Source organism: Macaca fascicularis, chromosome 18 (genome assembly GCF_037993035.2).
Source record: "Macaca fascicularis isolate 582-1 chromosome 18, T2T-MFA8v1.1".
Taxonomy (NCBI): Eukaryota; Metazoa; Chordata; class Mammalia; order Primates; family Cercopithecidae; genus Macaca; species Macaca fascicularis.
The window spans coordinates 37869641-37889125 of record NC_088392.1 but is presented as its reverse complement, the minus strand read 5'-3'; the positions used below and the strand labels follow the sequence as shown (position 1 = coordinate 37889125).

At 39.4% G+C, this 19485-nt stretch overlaps 1 pseudogene; it reads right to left on the bottom strand.

Annotated features, from left to right (window-relative positions):
• Positions 1-17282: 17282 nt before the first annotated feature.
• On the bottom strand, positions 17283-17965 carry LOC102140344 (small ribosomal subunit protein eS8 pseudogene; annotated as a pseudogene).
• Between the last annotated feature and the right edge of the window lie 1520 nt (positions 17966-19485).

Genomic DNA, 19485 nt, shown 5'->3' with positions numbered 1-19485 from the left:
TATTGTTTGGAATGGAGCTGGGAATGTGTTCATGTAAGGTTAGAGTATCCTAGTTTGTCACAGTCTATGGAAACTATATCATGGAACCTGGCATTAGAGAAAGACCCATGTACTCTTTTATAGAAAGAAGAAAATTCTTCATTAAATACTAGGTTACTATGACCTCAAAGCTTGCAAATGTCCATTCACTTAAAATATCTTTATAGCACTGCATTAATCATTGTGGGGAGATTCAGAATCTATCCCAATGTTCTTTATCATTGTCTCTTAGCATCAGAAAGACTTTATATTTATCTAGTTCAATGGGCCTCAAACTCTAACGTGCATCAGAGTTATTTGAGGAGTTTATTAATGCAGGTTTCTGGGGCCATCCAGACGTTCTGGTGTGGGATGATGGACTGTTTTGATAAACAAACTGTGTAATCTGATGCAGAGAGCCTGCAACTACACCGTAAGAAATACAAGTCTAGCTCCATTATTCTCCCAAAGGATTGTCTTTTCTCCCAGTGGACACGTACTGTCATAAGCTGAGTGACCACATAGCAGGATGTTTATGGAGAGGATTCAAGGATAAGATGTAAAGCTGAACTACAACGTTTTGATCTTTTCTACAACATCAATGACTGGTGGTTATCAGCCTTTCTTGGAGCATTTCAGATGAAACAATGTTTGCTACATTACAAAATAATCGACAATAGCTAACTCTAGTTCTTCATTATTTACTAAACAGATTTCTCCATCTAAATGCACACTGACCCTCATTCAACTCTCTCTATCCCATCAGAGCAAATTGACGGCTCTATCTGTAACATGACTTTCCAGATACTGAAAGGCATCCATCACATTCCACTAAGTGATTTCCCCACCCTCCACCAAGATGATTTTCACTAAGTATTTTAGTCATTCCTCATAGAACATGGTTTCCAGATTTGGACCCCTAGTTTCATCCTCTATATTTTTTCTAATTATTAAAATATGCATTTACCTAAACAGAATTGTATTAGTCAATTTTTGCATCACTACCAAGAAATACCTGAAGCTGAGTAATTTATAAAGAAAAGGGGTTTAATTGGGACACAGTTCTATAGGCTGTATAGGAAACATGGTGACAGCTTCTTCTCCTGGTGAGGCTGCAGGGAGCTTACAGTCATGGTAGAAGGCAAAGGGGGTGCAGAAACCTCACATGGTGAGAAAGGGAGCAGAAGAGGGATGGGGGAGGTCCCAGTCTTTTAAACAACCAGATCTCATGTGAAGTAATAAGAAAGAATGAACCCATTACCCAGGGGATGGTGCTAAACCATTCAATAGAGATCCTTCCCTAAGATCCAATCACCTAACACCTGGCCCCACCTCTGACATTGGGAGTCACATTTCAACAAAAGATTTGGAGGGGACAAACATCCAAACCATGCCAAGAATAGTCTAGAGATAGTCTGACTCCTGGGGGAACCGAGGAGGTGGGTTTGTGGGGTGGGGTGTGTGTATGGGCAAGGGGATTGGGAGAGATAACGGACATTTCCCCTCTAAAGCTGGGGACGATGAGGCTATACTTCTACCGACTCCATATAAAAGGGTAGTTGCCTTAAGGAGAAAAAGTCATAGTTTGGTTAATATAAAGTCAGGGATGAACAAAACTTTCTAGATCAGTTTTTCTAGGAATTGCCATCAAGGTTTTCTCTCCATTTGACTTGTGTATTTGTTTTTCTGAACAAAACAAAGTTAGACGAATGAAAGAATGTCCAGATTATGACCAGTAAGGTATCTTTTAGACTATTCCTTTCTTCCCTGACAATAATATTTTTACTGTGACCCAGTCACAGACTAATCTCTCTAGTCTAATATTTTGAAATTTATTGCTCATGTGGGGATTTTCCTGTGTGCCTCCAACTTGTGATATAGAACTCCTCTAAAATTAATTTTTTTTGAAAATTTTTCTTAATTTTCCAATTTTTTGAAACTTGAAAAGCTGGGAAAACATTTAGATTATTCTTCCTCCAACCCCCGTCTTTTTGTGTCAAACCACCACAGGATTTTTTTATATACTTTATGACAGCTTTAAAAAAATCTTGTATTTTTTCCTCATCAGTAAGTTTCACTGGCCTTGCTATGTATCTAGTGTGGGGTGTAAATGCCATTTCATTAATGTTATTGTTATTCCAAACGGTGGTGAGTGACTTGCAATTAAACAATAATTTAGGGAAAGATGAGAATATGATATAAAAATTTATTACTATCTATCTTTTGTTTTCCCTGCTCGACCTGTTTTTTTTCAAATGATTCTATGATTATTTAAAATTAGTAAGTCTGTGTAACACACTTGGATATCATACCACATTCCCCTATCTATTTGTGCCTATAAATAAATTATGTATGTAGTTTATATAGACAATATATAAAATGTCAATCTGTCATGTGCGTGTATGTGTGCATGTATATAAATTTGATTTATGTCAATATAATCTGCTTTAGTTTAGAGGAAGAATATAGTTGAGGGTATTGAGGTCATTATTAATGTCAGTTATGCTGAGAACTAGGAAATTCACTCTAAACATATAAAGAAAGTTGTGTAACAGGTTTAGGCTCCTCTAAAATGAGGGTCCCTCTAAGACATAAGAGAATGAGAAAGCAAACAAGAGAGAATATGTCTTTTCCTCAGACTCCCTGTCCAGGTCTCCAAATTTCTACCTGAGAGACTCACCTCCAAACCCCATTTAGAATGCCTTATACCTTAAATGTGTATTTTCCCATTCTAAGAATCCAAACATGACGGTATCAAGAATTCATTTTTGGTTTAAGGTTAGTATCCTTCTGACTATTTTGGCAGGGAGAGAGCATTTTGACAACACAAATGCCTTTCTGAATTTTTCACAGCACTCTTCTGTACTTTTTGTAATCAGAAAAGGATAAAAATAATTTCTCATTTCTATTAAATATTCAGTGGGCAAATATTAATATGAAAGAAAATTGAAATTCTATGGCACACTCAATAAGTGGCAGTTTAGATTATATTAGAAATATTGTAATTCTCTTCAGGCCGATTAACAGAGTCAAAAATGGAAATCTAAAATGAAGCTAGAACACTGTATTAAGTATTACAATGTATGCCTCCGTTCCTAACCTATGTGGGACAGTGACGGAACTGAAGCCTTTGAAGGACCCCAGGGTGGATCTCGCCTCCCACATGTAGAGCTGAGTGACTGTAATTGACAACACTCTCTGCAAGTCAGTTTTTTCATCAGAATCCCTCAGGTGTCTGGACCCTCAGGTCCAACTTGAACAGGCTGTAGATCAGCAAATCCATTCCTTTGCCCATGTCTGTGGTTGTCTTGTGCAAAGGCAGAGTAGAGTAGTTGCAACAGAGAGTGAACAACCCATAGACCCAAAAATATCACTCTCTGGCTCTTTAAGAAAACATTTGCTGATTTCTAAGCAAATCTAAATGAAAGAAGTCTGAGATAAAATGACAATGACCATTATGTCTACTGGAGCAATTTGTCACAGATAACATAGTTTTACTTTAGTAGGACTCTTGCTGTTTAAATCCAAAAAAGTAACTTCAGCCAAAGAACACAAATAATGGAAGAAATGTATGGAGAGCAGCGTTATTCATGGTGTCTGCAATTACTGATAGGTAGTTGCCTATTTCCTTAATACAGTTTTGTGATGATGCACCCCAGACTAGCACATCAGCATCTCCTCGGAAGGAGTTAAAAATGCAAGTTATCAGGCCGCATCCCAGACCTACTGAATCAGAGACTCTGGATGAGGCCAGCATTCTGTGCTCAACAGGACCTCTAGGTGCTTCTGAAGGTTGCAAACAGTTGAGAACCAGAGTTATATTTAAAAGGGTTTTGTAGACTCTGTGAGGTTAGAAAAAATATAAGGTTGCACATTCTGTTACATGCTGAATCGGCCTTGATGACATAGGAAGGAGGAAGGAAACTATTGGCTAGAATTTATATTCCCTTTGGTATTCAAGTAGCTAAATGCAAAGGAATGTCCAACATCCTACTAGGTTTCTGGGCTCTAGATTGCATCTAGAGAAGGGGGAAAAAGAATGTTAACCACTGGGGAAATGGCTCCAGCAAAGAAGATTCCTGTCTACACTGTCTTCAGTAATCATTCAGACTTTCTACTTGAGATTAATAGTGACAGAACTGCCAATGGCCTTTGAACAGTAGGTTGAACTATAGATATGATGAGGATGATAATTTCCATTTTATAAAGAAATGAAAAGATGAAAGTGAAAGCTCGGACATTGACTTATCTGAGAAAACCCAGCCGGTAAGTGACAGATCCAGGATGTGACCTCAGACCTGTCACCAGAGCTTGTTCTCTTTCTGCTACAACACATGCTTTCCCAGGATGGGAGCAATAGAAGGTTCTGCGAGACCTAACTGACAGCGCCTGTAAAAGCTGCTTCTGCTGAGCAGTTCTGCTTTTATTTGGCTGGGTTTGGACTTCCTGGACCTCTGTCTGAACACAAAGTGATTAGAAAGCCCTGTGTTTGGCAATAAGCATGACGGGGAGTGTGCTGTGCGTGGGTCTATGGGAGCACCATGTGTTCATCATAACCACACGGAGGGAGTGCCCTGCTGGAGTCTCCATCCTGCGGAGGCCAATGAGCATGGCAACCTGAGGAAAATGGCTTCATTGCAGCATAGCTTTAATGGACGCCTTTGGACTACAGATTTTGCCCAGCTCACCCAGAGAGTGTTTATCAGAATCACAGCAGGGGTGAGGAGGGTGAAGCTTGGCAAAACATTTTTTAAACTTTAGTATTCCTATTGTTTTTTTTAAAACAAATTACTGAAATTATCCCTTGAAAGAATCTCCTTGGGGATATGCAGACAGTCTATATGGAAGTATGCAGCTAGCAGGAGTAGAAAAATTGCAGAAGCGCTGCAGTGGACTGCGAACTCCTACAGCGTTCTCCAGGCTGTGCCTGGAGACTGTCCATATCCCAATCAGTGCCTGCCATGTACCTTGGACATAGGAGGTGCTGAGAGTATGTTCATAGAATGAGAAAATGATAAATCTGTCAAGAGGCATTAATTATCATAGTAATGCTGGAAAGAGATTTCTAAGCATGAGAAGTCTATTTATAAGACTATTTAAATACATATCAAGGTCCTATACTATTATGATGGACATTAATAAATGAGTATGGTACAGATGTTGACAGGATCGTATTCTCTTACCTGTAATCCATCACCTTGTAGACAAATGTATTTTCTCCTGTTACCACTTCATGGTGGCCAAGTCATGGTAACCTCAGAAATGCAGGTTACTGGTCGGGCACAGTGGCTCACTCCTGTAATCTCAGCACTTTGGGAGGCTGAGGCAGTCAGATCACCTCAGGTCAGGAGTTCGAGACCAGCCTGGCCAACATGGTGAAACCCCATCTCTACTAAAAATACAAAAACTAGCCAGGCATGGTGGCGGTTGCCTGGAGTCCCAGTGACTTGCTGAGGCAGGAGAATCACTTGAGCCCAGGAGGCGGAGGTTGCAGTGAGCCGAGATGACACCACTGCACTCCAGCCTGGTGATAGAGCGATACTGTGTCTCAAAAAAAAAAAAAAAAAAAAAAAAAAAAAGAAAAGAAAAAGAAATGCAGGTTATGTATGCAATTCGATAGGCATGTTACCTTTGGATACTGTCTCTTGCTCCTGCCCTCCAGCCCTAATGCCCTTATAGTGCAGCAGGGGAAACACAGTGTGGGGGAGGATAATTACACTGGGCCAGCTGCTAGCCTAGACCTGGCTGCCCCCAGTCCAGGATCAAAGCAGAGAAATAAGAACATTCTATATTAGGCTTTTATTAATGCTGTATTGCTGCTGTGGGTGAGAACTTGAAGGAGAATGATGAAGAGGCTTAAAGGAAGGAGAGAGATGCAATCTTTAACTCTGCTGGGCACAAGAACCTTTGGAAATAATCCAAGTTGGTCTGGTGTAGATTGGGCTGCTGCAGCTACTAAAATAATTTCAGTGAAAATTCAGGTCTGTAGAAAACAGATATAGGTAAAAGTGAATCCAAGGAAGGTATTGATCTTATTTCCCACTCACCTCTTTTCCAGTGACAAATCACCCTCATCTCAAATCACAGTTTCCCCATAATGAGGAGAACTTTATTTCTTGACTATGAAATCTAATACAAGGAGCTTCATCCATTGCATGAAGGGGAAAGGAATTTCCAGGGATTGGGATGAAGGAGCTAAGGGCAGTGCAGTGACATCTTGCAGAGTTCCATTCAGTGGTAGTAGTGGAGAGCCTCTTTGAGAACTGCTGACTACAATGAGCAGTCCTGGCACCATCACAGCAGACGTGGCCACATGGGCAGGGTAAAGAAAACTGCCACTGTTGGGTGCCTACCTAACAGCTCTCAGACCATTCTTCCAAAGTCTTGTTTTAACACTGCAGAACAATGCACACAGGAAAGATTGGCCTCCCTTGGGCCCTAGAGGAAGCACCACGATTGATTTAAGCTAATCATGAGTATGTTATTTTCCTTTGCTTGTGACTGTTTTGGCTGCAGGCATGTGACATTCTTCTGGCCATTGAGACCTATCCTATGGAAAAACTTACTGGAGGCTGCTGGGAAAGATTTTCCTCTTTTTTTTTTTTTTTTTTTTTAATTTAGGGAAGAAAGTTATTGATGCATGAGAAGAGGTTCTCTCTGTTCTTCCAGAATCAGCTGTAGGAGGAAGTGATACCTGAATTTGTGGCAGGCGTTTTGTGACTGCTGGTAACAAATTACCACAAACTTGGAGCCCTAAAACAATAGAAACTTATTCTCTCCCCATTACAGAGATTAGAAGTCCAAAATTAGTATTATTGGGCCCAAATCAAGGTGTCAGCAAAGTCTTGTTTCTTCTGGATGCTCTATGGGAGAATCTTTGTCTCTTCCAGCTTCTGGTGACTGTCAGCATTCCTGGGCTAATGACCCCATCACTCTGATTTTTAATGCCAGCATCTTCAAATCTCTCCTGCTCTGTCTTCTCATCTCCTCCTCTGTGTGTTATCAAATATCCCTTTGCCCTCTTCATATAGGGATATATGAAATTCCATCTAGGGTCTACCCTAATAATCCAGGCTAATTGCCCCATCTCAAGCTCCTTAATCCAATCATATCTGCAAAGAACCTTTTTTGTCATATAAGGTGATAGTCACAGGTTCTAGAGATTAGGACATGGATAACGTTTTGGGGAAAGTTTTTCAACTTACTATAGTGGTCAGAGAGGAGAGCCACTTACACAAAAACTAGAAAAGTATCTGAAAACTCAATGCCACTCATTTTCTGAATTAAGCAATTCTGGATATACCTATCTCTAGACTTACGCAAAATAATTTACTTATTTCTAAAGCTATATTGGTCCAGGTATTTTATTATTTGGACTTAAAAGTACTCAGCTGGCAAAACCATTTGAGACAACTTCTTGGAGAGTTCTTAAAATATCTAGCTTAGGGAAAGAGAATGAGGTTGCATTTTTTAAGTGTATGTGTGTGTGTTTTAATCATCATGTAAACTGATAAGAGTTAAGCAGGGTTTCCCAACCTTGGCACCGATGACATTTTGGGCCAGATAATAATAATAGTTTTTTTGTGGAGGGTTGTCCTCTGAATGGTAAGATGTTTAGAAGCATCTTTGGCTTCTGTACATATGAGATTCTGGTAGCAACCCCCAACCCAGTTGTGACAACCAAAATACCTCCATACATCAATAGAAATATACCCTGTGTGGTATAATTCCTCCCAGCTGAGAACAATTAGGCTAAGGCTATCATTGGGGATATTTAATATAAATATGACTTTATATTGTAATAAGAGATACCTGACATCAAGATATTCAGGTTTTATTTGTCTGGAGAATGTAACTTCTAATCTTATGTCCTTTGTTAAGGGACTAAGGTAGGTTTATGGAGACAATATACCTGGATTATGAATGCCACAAAGATAGCCACCCATGGGTATAGATAAGTGGAGTGTATTCAGGTATATATAATTAAAAGTAACGGCATCTGGTTATATAAAACATAGTTGCTTAAGTGCCTTGTTACTTGATCTAGTGTTATCTGTGTCTCACATATACTTGGAAGATGGAGAAAGTGTTCACAGACCAAATTGAGGGCTGGGCTGCCATTTCTTATGGTCCAATAATGAGATGCAGATGAACTGGGGAGGAAGAGATTTTTTATTTCTGTAACCAGTTACAGGGAGAAGACATGGAAAATATCACTAGATCAACTCAAAATTACAAAGTCTTCCAGAACTTATATACCTTCTAAGCTATATGTCTACGTGTAAGTGTGCACTCATCTAAAGACATAAGTGATTAACTTCTTTTAATCTATAACTAAGGTCTGAGTCCTGAAGAACTTCTTCTGGAGCCTCATTAAGTTTACTTAATCTAAATGCTTCCAGGTGCTAGAACGATTACCCTTATCTTGTCTCCTGCTAAATCACAGAGGTTTGGTGAGTTCCTTCAGACCCTCAATAAGCTTGTGTGCAGAGGTCTGGGGAGTTTCTTCAGGCCCCCCAATAAAACTTATTTAATCCTAAACAGGTCCTGTTAAGAATTCCTTCATTGTTTTGTCATGCTTTAAGGCCCAGGAAATGCCTGTGCAAAACTCTTGGTGGGCTTTTGTTACATTCCAGCCTTTGTATAAAGGCACTGGCTCTTTCAGCTTTTAATATTTAACTTAACCACTTAGTCAGTGCTGGAACAGTTGTTATGGAGGCCTGCATTAATGAGAGCTGGCCTGCCACAAAAGTACCTGAGGACAATTATATTCATATGATACTCTTTCAGACTTTTACTCCAAGACTCGCAAGTCCTCTGGCTGAGACGATAAAGATTCTTCTGATTGTGGAATGAAGTCCACATTAAATATTTATGCCTCTGTGCTTGTGCTGCTTTGGTGACGTGTGGGCTTGATCATCTACATGTAGCCCACCTAACTCCATCTTTACATATCTGTGTACCCATCTCTGGAGTTTTGTTTATGTTTACTTTGAACTGTTCTTCTGTGTTACTGAATTCCACGCATCCTTCAGGAACAAACTTATATCCATGTTCATCATAAAATGTCTCCTGATAACTCCAGCCAATACTACAATCCACAACTATTCCCAATATTTTCTGCTTGGCATTTGCAGTACTTGTTGACTTCAATTAAATATTTGATATTTACCTGTATCTTCAGTTTTTCCTTCATTATTTCACATGACCAACCCTTGTTTCCTTAGACAAAGCATCAGCATTTTGAGGAGAGGACTGACTATCTTTGTTATAATAATCGGTAATCCTCACCCCTAAACAACCCAGACTTAAGAGTGCTGAGTTTCATATATGAGATCATGCAGTATTTGTCTTTCTATGTCTGACTTCTTTCGCTTAGCAGAATGTCCTCAAGGTTTATCCATGTTGTCACAAATGACTAGATTTCCTTTTTTGAAAAGGCTGATTAGTATTCCACTGTGTGTATACACCACATTTTCTGTATCTATTCTTTCACTGATGGGCACTTTGATTGTTTCCATATCTTGGCTATTGGGAATAATGCTTCAATGAACAGGGGAGTGCAGATATCTCTTTGACATCCTGATTTCATTCCTTTTGGATATATACCCAGAAGTCGAATTGTTGGATCATCTGGTAGTCAAAAGAAATAACATTTCAGTTATGGAGGAGGATTAAGTTTAGGATGTCTATTATGAAACATGATCGCAGTTAATAGTATTGTATTCTTGAAAATTGCTAAGAATAGATTTTAAATGTTCTCACTAAAAAAAAAGTGTGTGAGGTAATAAGTGTGTTAATTAGCTTGATTTAGTCACTCCTCAATGTATGCATATATCAAAAGGTTATGTCATATACTATAAAAGTATATAATTTTTGAAAATTAAAAAAAATTATTTAAAAAACAGTGCTGGGCGTATCAAAGTACTTCAGACAAAGTACTTGTTGAACTGATTTGAATAAAAAATATCTTAGCAGTATGGATTTTTATTCCACCCAGGAAAGGCTGCCTTCCTAGGGACTTTCAGTGTGACTCCCAGCTGGGAATCTGGTTGGAAGTAAGCTGGGATGTAATGGTTTTATGACAATCTAGGACAATACTTAATTTGTAGTGCTGGCAAAGAGTTGTTTGACATGTCAATATTGCATGGCACATAAAGAACAATCTGGGGCCAGGTGTGGTGGATCACACCTATAATCTCAGCACTTTGTAAGGCCAAGATGAAAGAATCACTTGAGCACTAGGCAACATAGCAAGATGCTGTAAAAAAAATTACACAGGCATGGTGGTGTGTGCCTGTAGTTCCAGCTGCTTGGGAGGACCTGGGAGGTGGAGCCTGCAGTGACCCATGATCATGCCACTGCACTGCAGCCTAGATAACACAGCAAGACATTACTCAAAAAAGGAATATGATTTGCTAAGCCCTGCGCACGTCCAAGAAATTGACTAGAATCATCTGCAGTTGTGTCTACTCTAGAGGCAGCAGTTGAGAAAAGTACCTCAGGATTTTCTTCAAAAGATGATATCTTTCAAAAGAAAGATATGATTTCCTTCAAAAGAAGACTCCAAGAAAAGGAGATTTAAATCTCATGAGCAGGTCTTGTTATATTCAGAAGGGCACACTTTCATAAAGAGAATATGTGATCATTGTGAAACTCAAGGCCATTGCTTCTCCATGAGCTCTTAGCAATATTAAATAGAATTTCCATGTTTTATTCACTCTAAGATGTATTTAAGAAATATTTTCACATTTGTGAACTGAGAATACATCTTGTAATCATCATAGGCCAGTGGTACTGGAATATAGTGATCATTTTTGAGCATGGATATTAAAACTTGCAGAATGGTTGTTGGAGGCCTGAAAGAAAATTCTAGAGACATTAGTCTATCAGTTTTTTTTTAAAGTTGCATCACCATTAATGATGAACTAAGGCATGGTATGGGGTGGAAAAGGACAGGTATCATGAGGAGTCAGGAAGTGATAAATGTTGTATGCAGAACAGGAAGTTATGAGATTAGCTTATTTCTTTTTTTAATGGGTGCACTATGAGTGACATATGGAAACTAAGTCTAAGTGAATTTAAAAGAGCTCCTTCTGTAAGCTTAAACTTCTACTCCTAGGTAATAGGAAAGCATGGGCCATATTTTTTTATTGGCAGAATCATTTCTTAGTGATATACCCAGTAATGATACATCTAACATAAATGTTTTCTTAGACTCAGTGAAATCGGCATCAAGGGGGTTTTAATGACATGAAGAATGAATCAAATAAAATTATTCTTATACAACAAAAAAGAAAATAAGATACAGTCATAGAATCTAAGAACTGGAAAATAATGTGAGTTCTAGTCTCCTTAGTTACTATTTAGCCACAATATTCACCCTTTCAGGCAATTTTTTTCTCCTTGCTTAAGATGTTTATACTTTAATTACTTTTGATAATTGGGATCCCATTGCTATCTTTAATAAAAAGGAACAGACTAATATTGGGGGCGTTTTATGTTTAGCATACTGAAGTGCCACAAATCAGTTCATATTGGAAAAAGCATTTATCCCCCTAGCCATGTGGATGGCAAGGTTTTTATAAGGCCTGGAGTGTCCAGAGAACCCTGGCAGGCTACTTCTGGCCATTAGGAGCCTCTATTTTTATTCTCGTGTGGTACAAAAATTATCCTTTCCTAGGTATGTCCTAACATGGAAACCTTCCTAGCAGGTTGTGGACACTGCTCTAATAGATTGCCGGTGGCGTCTCTGAAAAAATATGGAATAGACAAAGTTAAAGACTCCATTGCCTCCAAGGCCCTGTCATGATTTGCACAAGTTATGTCCAGAAGGTTTCCTGCAGGAGTGACTACTGCACTTGCCCAGAAATATTTCTTTCTACATTTGCAATAGCAGTGAAGCTTGATCAGAACTTATAGTTGTCTTCTTAACAGGTTGGAAAGAGGAACTTCAGCTCTAAAGTAAAGAGTTAAAACTTGAAAACAAGCATCAATTCTACAAAAGTGATTTTCAAAATGTGGTCTCCGGAGCAGCAGCGTCAGGACTGTCGGAAATGTTGCAGAGGAAATCTTAGGCCCCAACCTGGACTTATCAAATCAGAAACTGTGGGGTGGGTCTGATGTATCTAGCCTTTACCAAACCTTTCAGATGATTCTGATGCTTGCTTAGGTTCAGGAGCCACAGATTTACAGTGTCCAGAAGACAAAAGGTAACAAAAAAGAATATTTGTTCTCTTGTCCAATAGACACTGGAATATGGTCCCTGGGATTGGGGTCATATTTCTCCTATTGTTTTCTTTTGTGCCTTTGACAAATTATTTAGCTTTGCTAGGCCTCAATTTCTTCCAGTATAAAATGAAGGCAATCAATTAGATAATCTTTGTTCCTTATATGGCCTTTTTATTGCTCTTTTATGTTTAAGTTTCATCGTGTGCTGTGTAGCATCTTTTAGTAGAGCATGGAGGTGGAGGAGTAAAAGTGGGGGTTGCAACTTTTTCAGGATTCTTTAACCATGCTGAGAAGTGGTGGTGGGGAGGAACTTCTTTCTACCCTGGTAAAGCAGGAATTGCAGGGCTTTTCCTGCCTGATGAGTAAGAGATTGCTGTGAAAAGAATGACAGTTTAAGATGTTTTTACTAGTCTCTGGGTTCTAATCCTGGCCTTAATATTAACTCTCACTGTGATATCAGGTCAGTCTTAACTCTCTGGCTCTAAGGTCTTCTGTAATGTAAGAAATCAAATAGGAAAACAGTTTTATGTGTCTAGTACAACGACTGGCAGAGAGCAAGTGTCCAATAAATGCTCCATTCTTTTTCATCTCAAATATTCTGTACTTTGCAATTTGCCAGTATTAAAAATGCTTTGCTGGCTGGGCATGGTGGCTCACGCCTGTAATCCCGCACTTTGTGGGGCTGAGACGGGTGGATCACTTGAGATCAGGAGTTGAGACCAGCCTGGCAATTATAGTGAAACCCCATCTCTACTAAAAATACAAAAATTACCCAGGCAGGGTGGTGCACACTTGTAATCCCAGCAACTCCGGAGGCTGAAGGAGGGGGATCGCTTGAACCTGGAAGGCAGAGGTTGCAGTGAGCCAAGATTGCGCCACTGCACTCCAGCCTGGGCGACACAGCGAGACCCTATTTCAAAGAAAAAAAAATGCTTTGCCAACATTGATTTGGTTCCCACATTATTATGCAGGTTCCTAAGACCATCTCTGGAAGTATTTGCTGACAGCCTGTTAGTGTTCTCATCAGCTCACATAACCAGTTATCCTTATCCTGCGAAGCCTAACTACCTGCTTTCAAACCAATATTTGAGAGTTCTAAGTACCTTTAAGGATTTGTTGCTTATATGTACCAGCAGTTTCGGGGTATTTTATAACCCCAAGTTTCCTCTCCAAAGTTGCTGGACAAATTACATAGCACACCCTTGTTTAAATTGATGGGGGTGGGGGCAAACTGAATCTGAGTATATCAATAACATGTCTTAGTTTAATTAAAAATGACCTACCAAAGAATGATTAGAAGAAACTTAATGTTTGTGTATTTTATTTATTCATGCTATGTTTAATAGAACCTCACTATTCTTAACACTAACAATGTACTAGACACTTTGTATCTTATTTGATTCTTAGAACCCTCATGTGGGATGGGTTGGATTGCCTCCATTTGGGTAACTTGCCCAAGTTCACTCAGTATGTGACAAAACCAAAAGTGTTTTGAACCCAAGTATTTTTCTTTCCAGGGCCAATGCTTTTTTTTTTTTTTTTTTTTTTTTTTTTTTTTTTTTACAGAAGCAAAGCTCTCCTAAAATTTATGTTTGCTGGGTAAATGGCTTTAGTGTTTGCATAAGGGGTTCTCTGATTCTCAAAGGTGCTGAGATGGTGTTAAAATTCAAGTTTAATCAATCAACCAATTAGTATTTATTGAATGCCTGCTGGGTGCCAGGATTGCACTTGGTGCTACGGGAAATAACAACAACAAAGAATCAAGCTGATCCCCATGCCGTGAAGGAAGAGAAACACATGAAGACTGGCATGAGATCACGACAAGGCAGCTCCCTGGTAGCCAGGCTGGTAAGGAAATGTGTCACGTTCATGATGGGATTTTCTTTTCTTTCCTTTTTTTTTTGAGACAGAGTCTAGTTCTGTCACCCAGGCGGGACTGCAGTGGGTATAATCTCAGCTCACTGCAACCTCTGCCTCCTGGGTTCAAGGGATTCTCCTGCCTCAGCTTTCTGAGTAATTGGAATTACAGGCGCCCGCCACCATGCCCGGCTAATTTTTGTACTTTTAGTAGAGATGGGCTTTCACCATGTTGGTCAGGCTGGTCTTGAACTCTTGACCTCAAGTGATCCACCTGCCTCAGCCTGCCAAAGTCTTGGGATTACAGGTGTGAACCACTGCCCCTGGCCCGTGATAGGATTTTTGTTCTTGGAATATCTATCAAATCTTACTATGTTTCTGGCGTTATCTTATGTAACTTTTACAACTACTCTATCTTCATTCTACTGTTGAGTCACCAAGATCCAGAGGGGTGAAATGAACCTTCCTGATTCTTCTTCTTCCTGATTCTTCTTCTTACTTGGCAAGAAGAAGGAATGAGAATCAGTCCTCAGGCTTTTGAATCCGAGTCTGATGCTCCTTCTATAACATTTATTAGTGATCTCTAAGAAAGGGTTGCTAACATTTAGTTTCCCTAAAGTAGGCCTGTAATCTTTTAAATGCCAAGAAACAGGAGTCTAAAGACCATGAGACTTTATTTGTTCAGAGTTTTCCTAGGAAACACACAGTGTCTCTTTGAAGAAAAGACATTAGTTCTTCCTTCTAATGAAAGCAGTTATGCTGGTATTTGTTCAGGTATGTGCTAGGGATTCAAACTCATAGATATTAAAAAGAGCCATTTAGAATTGTATACTGCTCTTCAGAGACCCTCCTGCCTGCCCCCAACTACTTAAAGCAACAAACTGTCTCTGTGGGAGGGAGGCACAACCTTTGTGTGGTTCAGCTGCTGAAGCTGAGGCATCCTTAGTCAGCAGTTGGGCTGAGCTGAGCTGGGCCAGCCTGGCACGGTGGGCTTCCCAGGGACCAATGTCCTCAGGCAGCTTGTCCCTTGGGGAAAGCAGGGCACTATCTTCGCCTGGGAAGTCACCAGCAAGACCAAGCAGAAGAGCAATTTTCGGCCATTTCAGAAAGTGCAGGCAGCTGCTAAGTAGCCTTCCCTGGTAGTGCCCACAGCCTGGTAGGTGGCATCAGTATGTTACTTAGCTGCAGTTGTGATTTTGATGGGCATCACCCAGCGTGCCTTTGATAGGGAGCAGCAAAACAAGACCAGACGATGAAGGCTTTCTTGCTTTGTGAAAAGCAAATGTCAGTGCAGCCCCAAAGAATGAGGCAAGCTCAAAGAGAAGCATGAACAAAACTGTTTGCTTAAGGCAAAGGTGTCCAAGGAGAAATTTGAAGTACCTGCTTTGGTTTGGTTTTGTTTGTAGAAAAATTTTAAAAATAACTCCTTTTGAATCAGAAACCTCATATGCCTAATATATTATCATAGAGTAATCTAAAGAAATGGTTATGGTACTTCCTACTAAGAGATTAACATTTAACTTCCCTAGTAGGCACAAGAATGGTCCCATTTAAAAAACCCCAAATATAGTAAAATTTCCTTTCAAGTTCAAATTAGAAAATTGAAATCCTACAACTCCTAGCACAAAGATGTGTGTATAATAAACACTCAAAAACATTTATTGCTAAATTAATCTTATTTATTCCATCTTGAAGGCTTTTATCAGAATCCTAATCTTCCTCTACATTCTCATAATGTTTCTATTACATTTAGCCTGGTGTTTAATTTTATCGAATTCTGATTCACAGAGAACTATTAATCCATAGTGTAATTCAGTTAATAATAATAATATTCACCAGAGTGCTTCATACCTGCAACATTATGGTTAAGTGGACATAATGCAACCTGCATAATTTACAAATAGGGATACTCCAAAATGTGTTAAGCTAAAAACCAGCTTTCCCTGTGTGTCGCTTGAATAATGCAAAGCTCTGTTGATTGTTCTAATTGTAAAATATAAATGGATTGCTACTCCCTACATTTTTGTTCTACCCTGCTTTGTTAGCTTAGTTATCATAAACGTTTCCCCACCCACACCCCAAAGCTATTTGGGAATAATATATAAAAACATTGGGTGGGAACTTCAATTTCTTCTGTTTCAATCATCTTAAGGGTGGAGATATTAAAGACCAAAAGAAGGTAAGCAAGTAAGAAATAATTCCAGTAATGAAACTTTGGATCCAGAAAGAACCCCAGTAATTATCAAAATTAGGTAATTCTCTTGTGTATAGATGTGGAATCTGAGGCCAGTGAATGTCAGTAGCTTGTTCAAGCTCACCCAGTCAGTGGCAGGTATGTGGTGACCACCTGGGACTTCTCAAGGTCATCACTTCAGTGCTTTATCCACCAGGCAACACTTGGCGGCTGGTTTCCCAGACGTCGACTTGTACTGCACTTGCCTTTGGAGCAGCGGTTGTTGCTTTCTCTCTAGGAGACCAAGAGATGAACTAGATGGTTCGTCAAGTCTTTTTCCAGCACAATGTGCTGAGTCTAGCTGGAAAAATCTTGGAGGAGCCTCTTTTTCCTCACTGGTAAATGGGCAGTGCCTCACGTGCAAGCATGCACCACAAGTTTGTAACAGAAATACAAATTGCAATGGGAAATTCCGATAAATGTAGCTTACTTCTAGGTTTTCATTACTTGAGTAACACTTGAGTATTGTTTCAGCATTCATCCTTATAGCCACCAAGCAAGAACACGACTCTCTTCCCAGTTACCATCACCCTCTCTGCCCTATACTGTGACTCTATTTTGGTTTAGGATCTTGTCTCTTATTTTCTTATTGGAGTGTTCTTTTACCTTCTCCCAGTTGGAGTAATTTGTATCTCCACTTGGATATGAGCAGCATCTTATCATATGCTCTCAAGTTTTTCATAGTGCTCTGGCATTTTCTTGAAGGAAAAAAAATCAAAAAGAAAAACCCTGCCAACATTCAGGGAAATTGTAAAAAAGGCATTGTCTCTCTTGTTCACAAGTATTTCTGTTTCTTTCTTACACATTAGCTACCCAAACTACTCAATATAGCCTGTACTCCTTCTTACAGGCAAACTCACCCACAGTTTCCACTTGCCCTTATATGTTGGCATGAAATTCTGTCTCTAACCCAGTTTTGTTTTTTTTTTTTTTTTTTTTTTTTTTACAGAACAATAAACACTTTTATTACATGGGCAAAGACAGAAAGGATGAGGATTTGTTTGCTTTTCCGAGCCTTGATTTTCCTAAGATAGAACTCCAACTGCTTGCCCTCTAGCATGTAGCCATCTGCTTGGCCACACTGTCCCACCCTTGATATGACGCATGCAAGAAGCTTTCCTTGCTGGAACTGCTCCTCTAGGAGACTGCTGATTTTGGCATTCTGTTTCCTTTTATCATGTTTCTTGTAAAATTTTTTAGATCACTTTTTGTTAAAATCTCTTCCTCGTCAGCAGTCAGCTTGGTCCCCTTCTTGTGGCCTAGGAGCAGTGCATAGTGGGGCTGGTACCACTGTTGGTATGGTGTGCTGTTGATGAGCATGATGCAGTTCTTCACCAGGGTCTTGGTACGGAACGGCTGGTTATTGGATGCATTGTAGACAACATCGATGATCATTGTTTTGCAAGTACAACACTCTGAGCCCTAAGAGAAATTCCCTATGTCCAGCCTCAGGGCACGGTATTTCTCATTTCTTCCCTGCACATGGACTGTGTGGATGTGGCAAGGCTAATCTTGGTGTTGGCAGCCAGCTGTGCACCCCAGCTCATACTTTCGCTTCTTGTGGTAAGGCTTTCTCTTGCCCCTGGTCTTGCAGTGCTTTTGCTAGTTGTCCCAAGAGATGCCCATTGCTTTTTAAATTTTATTGTTTGTTTTTTATTTATTTATTTATTTTTCCATAGGTTATTGGGGTATAGGTGGTGTTCAGTTCTGTAAATTCTTTAGTGGTAATTTGTGAGATTTTAGTGCACCCATCATCTAAGCAGCATATAGTGCACCTAATTTGTAGTCTTTTATCCCTTGCCCCCTCACCCGCTTACCCCCAACTCCCAAAATCCATTGTATCATTCTTATTCCTTTGCATCCTTATAGCTTAGCTCTCAAATATCAGTGAGAACATACAATGTCTAGTTTTCCATTTCTGAGTTACTTCAGTTAGAATAATAGTTGCCAATTTCATCCAGGTCTCTGTGAATGTCATTAATTCATTCCTTTTTATGGCTGAGTAGTATTCCATCTTTTATATATACCACAGTTTCTTTATCTACTTGGTGATTGATGGGCATTCAGGTTGTTTCCATGATTTTACAGTTGCAAATTGTGCTGCAATAAACATGTGTGCGCAAGTATCTTTTTCTTATAATGACTTCTTTTCCTCTGGGTAGATACCCAGTAGTGGGATTGTTGGATCAAATGACAGTTCTACTTTCAGCTCTTTGAGGAATCTCCACACTGTTTTCCATAGTGGCTGTACTAGTTCACATTGCCACCAGCAGTGTAGAAGTGTTCCCTGATCACTGCATCCATGCCAGCATCTACCATTTTTTAATTTTTTTGATTATGGCCATTCATGCAGGAATAAGGTGGTATTGCATTGTGGTTTTGATTTGCATTTTTCTGATCATTAGTGATGTTGAGCATTTTTTTTCATGTTTGTTGGCCATTTGTATATCTTCTTTTGAGAATTGTCTATTCATGTCCTTAGCCCACTTTTTGATTAGATTGTTTATTTTTTTCTTGCTGATTTGTTTGTGTTCATTGTAGATTCTGGATATTAGTCCTTTGTCAGATGTATAGATTGTGAAGATTTTCTTCCACTCTTTGGGTTGTATGTTTACTCTGCTGAGCATTCCTTTTGCCATGCAAAAGCTCTTTAGTTTAATTAAGTCCCGGCTATTTATCTTTGTTTTTATCGCACTTGCTTTTGGGTTCTTGGTCATAAAATCCTTGCCTACGGCAATGTCTAGAAGGAGTTTTCCAATGTTATCTTCTAGAGTTTTTATAGTTTCAGGTCTTAGATTTAAGTCCTTAATCCATCCTGAGTTGATTTCTGTATAAGGTGAGAGATGAGGATCCAGTTTCATTCTCTTACATGTGACTTGCCAATTATCCCAGCACCATTTGTTGAAAAGGGTGTCCTTTTCCCACTTTAAGTTTTTGTTTGCTTTGTCAAAGATCAGTTGGCTATAAGTTTTTGGGTTTATTTCTTGGTTCTCTATTCTGTTCCATTGGTCTTTGTGCCTATTTTTATGCCAGTACCACACTGTTTTGGTGACTATGACCTTATGGTATAGTTTGAAGTCAGATAGTGTGATGCCTCCAGATTTGTTCTTTTTGCTTAGGTTTGCTTTGGCTATGTGGGCTTTTTG